This window comes from Astatotilapia calliptera, chromosome 6 (assembly GCF_964374335.1).
Source record: "Astatotilapia calliptera chromosome 6, fAstCal68.1, whole genome shotgun sequence".
Taxonomy (NCBI): domain Eukaryota; kingdom Metazoa; phylum Chordata; class Actinopteri; order Cichliformes; family Cichlidae; genus Astatotilapia; species Astatotilapia calliptera.
This window is the reverse complement of record NC_137427.1, coordinates 31,684,264-31,692,655: the sequence shown is the minus strand read 5'-3', so window position 1 is coordinate 31,692,655 and position 8,392 is coordinate 31,684,264.

Sequence of the window (8,392 nt, the reverse complement as noted above, 5' to 3'; positions counted from 1 at the left end):
GAAGTGGCATAAAAACGACCTCTAAAATGAGTCTTAGTTTGACGTTGAAAAGACACCCAAAACGACCACATTTAGATTATAAAAAGGCGGTCCTACACACGCCTCTCGCCCTGTGACAACTGGGATAGGCACCCTGAAAAGGATAAGCGGAAGAGAATAGATTGAACTTCAAGAACATGAGGTATACCTTTAATTTTAATATTCATACAGGTGTTCTGACGTTGTGAAGTGCCACATCTTGACTGTCTCTGACCTGCTCCCGTGAATAAATTCTAATCAGACTTTTAGCTTAATGCTAATGGGACCGGGTGGAAGTTAGTTGATTGGCAGGAAATGATGTACACTTCTTAAAGATAAGTGATTAGTGAAGTAGCAAATGACTGGGCCTCATTAAAACACCCATGCTGTCACACACACACATGAACGTGCACACACACAAGCACGTCCTCTGGTGAATATGCATGAGACTTGATGCTTCCTAGTGGGATGACAGACTGTTTCCAGCCCCCTTTGATCTGAATGCCCGCTCACACACATGCGCACACTTGCACACAAACAAACACACTGTCCCTTTGAACCCTGGCCAACATGGTGGGTCAGGAACACACAGCCTCCAAACTGGACAGGAAATGGAGCCGGTCCATGTAGAAAACAGCATCAACAAACTCCTGTTTACGTGTTGCGTAGAATAAATGGACAGAGGGGGGAAGACATGAAGGAGGGGACAATGAGGAAAAAATACCAGCTGAGGACAGACAGAGCAACGTCTGTCGAGCCATTCTAGTACTGCCACGGTCTCTTAGGGTTGACTGTAAATGCAGCTAAGTATATTTGTGTGTATGCACAGCTTGTGCGTGCGTGGATGCAGATGTTGGAGTTGCTCATCCGTGAATGGTATACTGCGAGTATTTGTGTACTTTTAACTTGTGTGTCGGCGTGTCTTTCTGTTGAATAGGCTTCTTGTCATTGACCTAAAAACAGTGTGAGAGCCTGCCAGTGTCGCTTAAATCCTCTTTTCTTCTCCATTCCCCCAGTCTCTGTCTTCTACTCAGCGCACGCACTCGTCTTTGTGCATATGCGTGAGTCTTTTGGCGAGTGCGTGCACGCACGCGTCAGTGGCTGTCTCTATTTAAACATCATACAGACTCACAAATGGCGTTCCTGCCAACGGAGATGAGAGCACACTGTTCACAAAGACTTACTCTCCCGCTCTTTCTCTTTTCCACTCTCCTTCTTCAGTCCCTTTTTCACACTTTGAGGTACCCATGGGATATCATTAGTCTTATTACCGCATCGAGATAAATGAGCGCATGTATGTCTGTATGTGTGAGCACACTGTTACATATGTTTGTGTGAGAACCATGTGGTGGTGGAGCTGCTGAGATGCTACACATCCAAACCCACCCTGAAGGCTTGGATATAATTACGGCATATGAGTGATTACAGATGCTGCTTTCAAAAGATTTCAAGTGCAATGTTATTTTTCTTTTCCATCTTCATTCTGTCCTCCATCATGTGTGTGTACATGTGTGCTTCTTATTTAAAAAAAAGACACTTTTTCTTTAGCCTTACAAAAGGTAGAGCGATGTGCTGTTGTTTTATCAACCTTGGTAAAGGAGGAGCGATGTTGCATCACCAAATCTCTCCTTAAGGGGGTGAGGGTTAAGCATAATTACAGCTGCAGCTTTCATGTTTTCTCTTGCCTCGGCTAGTCTTCGCTGCCACCGCTGGCCTTTCGTTCCATATCAAAGGAGACTTTGGTCCTCTGGGGCTGCAGTCCCAGACAGACGTTGACACAGATTAATGCACACATATGCAGACCCGCACACATTCATCAGGATTTTATTTGGTGGTTTGCATCAGTTAGGTTTTAAAATGTTGTGATGTCGATCAAGATTTCATTTACATTTTAACTCTATTATTGATTTTGGGCAGTAGTCAGTTAGGCTTTGGATCTTGTTTTTTTTTAGTTCTGACACAAAAGCAGTTTTTGATTTTGCTGTCAGCTGTAGTGGACTAATTTATTAAACTTATTAAAGTTCATCACTTTAATCAAAAACACTTCTTCTCTCTCTCACTTTTTCTCAGCTTCTTTCCATCTGACTGTTTCAAAGTTTAAACCTTAAAGATTTGAAGGCATAACAATTAATTTTATTATAGAAAGAAGAATCTTTTACTGATAAATATGTGCATTAGTATGTAATTACTTCTTCTAACAAACTGATGCATTGATGAACGTATCCATTAAAGATGCATAGTTGCAGTTTGTGGAAGCCATACTGTTGCCCCACTATTTTGAATACAGTGGCCAAGGCGAACATCATGTTCCATCTAATCACATTTTACGTATGTGGTTAGAGACTGGCCACACATGTTGAACACATAACTTATTTTTTCATTTAAAGATCACAAATAGCTCTTTTAAACTATATGTGACCATTTAACCTTTGCACATGTAGCTATGTAGCTTTCCGTAATCTCTTTCTCATTATGTCTTTCTCCTCCCTCATTACCGCCTCATCCTTTTCCTCCTCACCTCAAGGGTCACCTCTTGAACTGAAGTCAAGGCTCTAACACACAAAAACTTGCATCAAAATGCTAATTTATTGATGTTGTTGTCAGCTGATTAGACATATGACCCTGCTGTCCCCAGACACCTGACGCTTCCTAATCTAAACAGCAACGACAAGTATTTTTAAGCTAACATTAGCCAAGCTACTGTTGGGCTTGAGAGACCTAATAGTCCCACTTTCTCTCTGCTAAACAGTTTGATGACATTGTTGCAACACAAGAGAGCTTATTCACGATGTCTGAGTCCAACAGTGTTAGATTCACTTCACAGAAAGTTTCACTACCATCGGCTAACAGCAGCAAAAACAGCAGTGCTTACCTCGGGGGTGGCTCCTGATGTGTCCATTGGACTGTGAATGTAAGCTAGAAAGCACTTAGACATATGAAAAAAATGTTTGCATACATGTGTGTGTGAATGAAGCATGTTGTATAAAGCACTATAAAAGTGCTATCTAAGTTCATTTATCATTTACTGACAGGAAAGGTGATCATACCCCAATAACTCAACTCAGTATCACTGTCATCAGACGGAAGTGAGCTTCAGTGACTCATCAACTCGTATCAGATGACTTTTTTTTACACTTCCTATAGAGTAAATAGACTGGACACATATCGACAGCTGAGGTAAGACAGCCTTTTTCTCACCACAGGTGAATGGGGGCATCATACATGTGTGATAATCTAAATGAAAGTTTATTTGAACACAATTATTTATGGTGCTTAGCATAAAAACCTAAAAAAAACCTAAGTGAAAATATGTTTCGATACAGTTCTCTGCATTTGAGTTCTGCTTTATTAAATCCAACCTATACTTCATCCTAACCTCTAAGCAACATACCAGGTTTAGCTTTGACAAAAAGCCAAATTGTAGACTGGGAAACATAAATATAACACTTAAGGGTCACATTTACTTTGGTAATGATATAGCAGTGCTTTTTAAGATTCACTTATGAACAAAAACTACCATGATGTGTTTTTTTTAAATTATTACACTGTGCTCTAAACATAAAATTATAGCTTTAAATCCCAAGTGATATTAATTAAATATTAAACAGCAACAAAGCCTTTGAACTTTTTTATAGTGAAATTTAAACTCTAAAATGTTTTCTTAGTCATCTAAGTCGTAAAAGGTCTAAAAGTTATTTTAGACCTGAAGAAGATTTGCTTTCTTTCCAAGCTCCTTGGACTCTTCACTCTAATCTAAAATGTGTTAAACTGTAACTTTGAGAGTAAATATTTCATGCCATATTCGGTGGCTCAGGTATTCAGGCAGGCAGCTGCTGAAAAAAAAAATCTATCTAAATCATTGTGTCACACCTCATGTTGCTCCAAGAAATCAAATATTCAAAAGCTTAAATACAGCCCATGCCTTTTCCAATAAACATCTTTATCAAACACCTGAGTAATGCCCTGATTATTTCCTTTTACCTCTTTCTAGAGCATGCACTTGGAATAGTCTGTCTGTGTTTCCTCATCAGAGAAGGCTCTTCCTCTTGTAGCATTTGCATATAGTTTTCTTCTGTTTCATTGTGCTTTCTGAAACCAAAGTGTGCTTAGATGAGGGCTTATTTCTTCCATACTAGCTCATCTTCATCTGCATTGTGACGGCTTCTGTTCCTCTAGCCACGGGCTAATTTTCACTTTTCTTGTCCCCCATTGCTGAGCAACGGCAGTAACATTAACCTAAAAATGTTAGCTGTGAGCTAGGAGGAAAGATGCTGATGAGCATGTGTGAACTCAAACAAAGGTTATGAGCACAAAAAAAAAGGAGATTGGTGAGGCAAGCTTTGGGTCCTTGTTGGAACTGAAAGTAACTGTAACATTGTAATACATCACACATTGTATTATGTATTGCATATATATATGTTGTAACTGTGACAATAGACATATACAATACACAACTGCCACAAATGAAGGTGACATTACCAGCAGCTGCACTGTGACAGGGGTCCAAAGCAACTCAAGAATGCTCGATAGGCTTCCTTCTCACCTCTGCTCTCCTCATGTCAGTCATCTGAAGCTCTCCACCTGTCGGCATTTTATTCTGCCTGCCTGTCTGCCAGATCGGTCGACCTGTAAGTGTGTTTCTCCACACTAAATGAGCGATTGTGTGTGCCCGTTTGTGTCTGAATGTAGGCCACATGCGGAGGAAATGTGGCGGGTAAAAACACACATGGAACAAATAGGGTCTGCAAGTGAATATTCTCAAACTGATGATAGTATACCACAACTGGCCAAAGAAAAACTGACAAAATTAATTGTGGATGATTGAAAAAAAGAAAAAAGATTTCTCTACACTTGGAGCCTTTATGCCAGCTGCACTTGTTGCTGTCTTCCATGTTTTCCTGTGTTTGTGGGCAAGGATAGACAAGAGCACCTGAAGCATATGCCTAGTTGCAGATTCGGTACATATGCTGCATATGGTCGTCACAGGAGGTCCCACTCCTCCAAAAGAAAAGAAGAAAAAAACCCAAAAAAGCGAAATAGGTGCTGTAATGTTTTCAGTATTTTGCTATTAAAATGTATCATAAGTTCTTGAAGCACATTCAGAGTTCTGCTTTAGATTTTGCCTCCTTTTATTTCTCAAGATCCATCAAGATGATCCCACACTGCTACAGTGATGTTAAGGTCCAGGTGCTGGGAGGCCAATCCATTACTGATAATCCTTCACTGTGCGTTTTTCTATCCAGGTGTACTTTTTTTTTTTTTACTGCATTGGCACTGGCAGTGTGTTTGGGATCATTGTCATGCTGAGAGATGAACCTGTTCCCAATCAGAGGCTTTTCTCGTGGTATTACACGATGGATTGAAATCTGACAGTACTCATAAATCCCAAACACCACTGGCTTAAATGCAGCACCAAGCCATGACAGAATCTCTACCTTTCTCTCTCCTGACCCCCTCCATGCATATTGGCAACTATTTGAGCTACAGATTTCAAGTTTGGATTCATACCTGTTGCCACTTCAGTCCAGTTCTTGTGTAATTTGGCATAGCTCAGCCTTTTCTCTTCCTCAGAAATGGCTTCTTGACAGCCACCCTTAAACTGACACGATTTCTGATCAGGCTTTTGTAAACAAAAGCTTGCTCAAGTGAAGGGAAAGATGCATCTCTTGGGTCCTGGTCTTTGCTTGATCTTTTACTATTTTGATACTGTTCATCTGTTGTAGTTTTTTTTAAGGCTTACCACTTTGTCTTTTGACTATTTGTCCAGCTTTCTCAAATTCCTAAAGGCACGATGCACATTATGCAGTACAAAAATACTGTTTTATGGTGTCAAACTGTGTTATCTATGGGACTTTTTATGGATTCATCTCTCTTTTTTTAGATAGGCTGCTACTAACAAAGTGACTAAAATCTTCTGTCTCCTCTATGTCCTCATCTTTAGTGGTCTCCACAGCAGGTATCTGCCTCCATCCTACCCTGTCCCTTGCATGCACCTCTGTCAAACCAACCATTTGCATGTCCTCCTTCACTAGATCCATGAACCTCCTCTGAGATCTTCCTCTTTCCTCCTGCCTGGCAGCTCCATATCCAACATCCTTTCTAGCATCTTTTCCTAGAACCTTTCCTAAGTTCTGTGTTAGCTGTAGATGGAACACTGTTTCATCTCTTGATTTAGGTGCCATTTCTGTGCTTAAATGAGCCACATTCGCTCACATTCACACTTATGGTTAATTTAGAATCACCAGTTAACTTAACTCCACTACTTGCATTTCTTTGGACTGTGGGAGGAAGCTGGAGTACCTGGAGAGAACCACCACAAACATGGGGAGAAGATGCAAACTCTACACAGAAAGGTAGATTCAAATTCAGGACCTTCTTGCTGTGCGGCAACAGTGCTAACAACTGCACCACTGAGCCGTCATAGTTAAGAAAAGTAGGAAATCAATGATTACGAGGCTTGATAGAGAATTTTCTTTATATTTGTGTCCTTGACTGGTCAAACCACAATAAATAACAATATCCACAGTGATTTTCCTGTGGTTTGAATATCGCGAGTCTAGGCAACTATCCATTCTTACTAGATTGTATCATGTCATCACAACAAGAATACATTTAACAGGTGTTAAGTTTTTGAATTTCATGCATATTTTACATGTTTTAATTACATTTAACATAGAAACATGAAATTATTTGGTTCAAATTACAAGTTAAACTCTTGTAAATGTAACAACCACCCAATTTCTCCCAATTTAACAGTCAGATGATCAATCAGTCGTTCATTCATTTATTTTAAAACAATTAATGATTCACCCATGAATCTAGCTTCTCCAATATTATTGTTGGTCACTCTAGAAAAAAGTGACGGACCTGATTCAAGTCGCCTTCACAGCTGCCTAAGATATTTTACGAGCTTTGCTGAGTTTGCTTTTGGACAAAAAACACAAAATCATGGTTATCTGGAAGAATTGTGCATACAGATGTAAACACATCACACATGCATTTAAAACTAATTATAAAACTTCACTCAGTTATAAATAGAAGTCATGTTGAACTAGCAGGTTAGTTCCTGACCCTGTAATACGTGCATGCATACACAGAGTGAATTTGCTCAGCTGTCACTGAGAGTACAGAAAGAGTCAGCATCTCAGACGACACCTCGACGGACAATTAATCAAATAACAATCTGCTAAAGCGACAGAATGGCCTCTGCAGTGTTCTGACACATTAGGCTCAATAAGATGATGTTTAATTGATACACAGAAACATACTGTAGGTGAACATTCACATGCAGTGCTCAACTCAAAGTCATGAAACTGGGACAGCGGCTCTTTGAGTTTCTTGAAAAGATGCTCACAGGAGACATCCAACCATGATCAGCAGCTATCCTGGTTACTGGCCTTTGTCCAAAGGAAAAACGTGTTGTTAAATACCTTAATGTGACACAACATCTCTTAAATATGCTTAGTTGTAAAGGTCTCGAAGCGAGACACTTTTACAGCAGGTTCGAGGTGTCCATGGCTCAGTTTCAAAATGTCCCACTGACTTTCAACAGTCACACAGGAAGTGATGTATTTTATATCCACAGTCGACCACAGTGCAGGGCGGATTTAGTGAACTACTGCATAGTGGTGCTGGGGTCCTGCCAACGCGCATGACTCACAGCTCAAAACTTCATTCTTATTTTCCAGGTGTTTTTGAAAGTCACTGTGTTGTGGGGAGAAAAAAAGATACTGCCAAACTAACACCAGAAGTATGACTCACTTGTTTTTACAGTGAATCAATTTGATTATGCATCTTGACTATTTTATTCAAGAGTTCAAGAATTTTTGCCCTTCGTTTAAACTTTTGGAACTTTTGAAGCAAAAAACAAAAACAAAACAAAAAAGCACTGAAATAATTTTGTGAAATCTAGATAAAGCAGGGGTGCTTTATAACAACACACACAGATTATAAAACTCTCTGCTGATACTTAGTGAAAATATCATTGTGGCTGATAGCAGTCAAGTCTTTCTTCTTTTCTTTTCATGTCACGCATTTCCAGTTTTGTTCCAGAGAAAAAAAGAAATCTTTATAAGTCATACACCTTCATATCAATCTTCATAAATCTCCTCGTATGTAAGAAAACAACTGAACTGTTTGTCACTCTAAATCTTTGTCACTCTGTCTTTAAACATTTAGCCGGTGAACAATTGATACAAGAGATAAATATTAGCCACTCGTGTGAGTGAATAATGATGCAACACAATCAGTAAATGATATCAGTCAACAAAGCAAATATATATATATATATATATATATATATATATATATATATATATATGAGCATAATCCTACCAAAGTCGCTTTTGAATAATAGATGGAGTTACTCTAAACT